At 51.5% G+C, this 1,414-nt stretch overlaps 3 non-coding genes across 3 annotated transcripts; all 3 read left to right on the top strand.

Annotated features, from left to right (window-relative positions):
• The first annotated feature begins 268 nt into the window (after positions 1-268).
• Positions 269-387, top strand: LOC123175813 (5S ribosomal RNA). The gene has a single exon (XR_006488165.1). It is a non-coding gene; the product is annotated as a 5S ribosomal RNA (ribosomal RNA).
• Positions 388-684: 297 nt separating this feature from the next.
• Positions 685-803, top strand: LOC123175808 (5S ribosomal RNA). The gene has a single exon (XR_006488161.1). It is a non-coding gene; the product is annotated as a 5S ribosomal RNA (ribosomal RNA).
• Positions 804-1,100: 297 nt separating this feature from the next.
• LOC123175815 (5S ribosomal RNA) lies at positions 1,101-1,219 on the top strand. Its single transcript, XR_006488168.1, has one exon. It is a non-coding gene; the product is annotated as a 5S ribosomal RNA (ribosomal RNA).
• Positions 1,220-1,414: the final 195 nt, after the last annotated feature.

Genomic DNA, 1,414 nt, shown 5'->3' with positions numbered 1-1,414 from the left:
AACAAAACGCACGTGTAAGTAATATATTTACCGTGTTTTATTATTTTGCACGAGTGTGGTAAGTCATAGCTGGGTGCTCACGATTCACGGGTCCAGCGTCGGCGTTGTGGCGCGGCAAGCGTGCACTGGTGCGGTTGAGAGGGAGGGGTGGAAACCGCGTTAAACTCGTCTCCGTAGTTGAGAGGGAGCGGCCAAAGCAATGTACAATCGTCTTTGTAGTGGAGCTGGGAGGGGCAAGGATAAGGGACGAAGACCGGGGTAACATGTCGGATGCGATCATACCAGCACAAAAGCACCGGATCCCATCAGAACTCCGAAGTTAAGCGTGCTTGGGCGAGAGTAGTACTAGGATGGGTGACCTCCTGGGAAGTCCTCGTGTTGCATTCCCTTTTTAATTTTTTTCACGCCGCTTGCAAAACAAAACGCACGTGTAAGTAATATATTTACCGTGTTTTATTATTTTGCACGAGTGCGGTAAGTCATAGCTGGGTGCTCACGATTCACGGGTCCAGCGTCGGCGTTGTGGCGCGGCAAGCGTGCACTGGTGCGGTTGAGAGGGAGGGGTGAAAACCGCGTTAAACTCGTCTCCGTAGTTGAGAGGGAGCGGCCAAAGCAATGTACAATCATCTTTGTAGTGGAGCTGGGAGGGGCAAGGATAAGGGACGAAGACCGGGGTAACATATCGGATGCGATCATACCAGCACTAAAGCACCAGATCCCATCAGAACTCCGAAGTTAAGCGTGCTTGGGCGAGAGTAGTACTAGGATGGGTGACCTCTTGGGAAGTCCTCGTGTTGCATTCCCTTTTTAATTTTTTTCGCACCGCTTGCAAAACAAAACGCACGTGTAAGTAATATATTTACCGTGTTTTATTATTTTGCACGAGTGCGGTAAGTCATAGCTGGGTGCTCACGATTCACGGGTCCAGCGTCGGCGTTGTGGCGCGGCAAGCGTGCACTGGTGCGGTTGAGAGGGAGGGGTGGAAACCGCGTTAAACTCGTCTCCGTAGTTGAGAGGGAGCGGCCAAAGCAATGTACAATCGTCTTTGTAGTGGAGCTAGGAGGGGCAAGGATAAGGGACGAAGACCGGGGCAACATGTCGGATGCGATCATACCAGCACTAAAGCACCGGATCCCATCAGAACTCTGAAGTTAAGCGTGCTTGGGCGAGAGTAGTACTAGGATGGGTGACCTCCTGGGAAGTCCTCGTGTTGCATTCCCTTTTTAATTTTTTTCGCGCCGCTTGCAAAACAAAACGCACGTGTAAGTAATATATTTACCGTGTTTTATTATTTTGCACGAGTGCGGTAAGTCATAGCTGGGTGCTCACGATTCACGGGTCCAGCGTCGGCGTTGTGGCGCGGCAAGCGTGCACTGGTGCGGTTGAGAGGGAGGGGTGGAAACCGCGTTAAACT

The sequence above is a fragment of the Triticum aestivum genome, unplaced genomic scaffold (genome assembly GCF_018294505.1).
Source record: "Triticum aestivum cultivar Chinese Spring unplaced genomic scaffold, IWGSC CS RefSeq v2.1 scaffold47445, whole genome shotgun sequence".
Taxonomy (NCBI): Eukaryota; Viridiplantae; Streptophyta; class Magnoliopsida; order Poales; family Poaceae; genus Triticum; species Triticum aestivum.
This window is presented reverse-complemented; position numbering and strand designations above follow the sequence as displayed.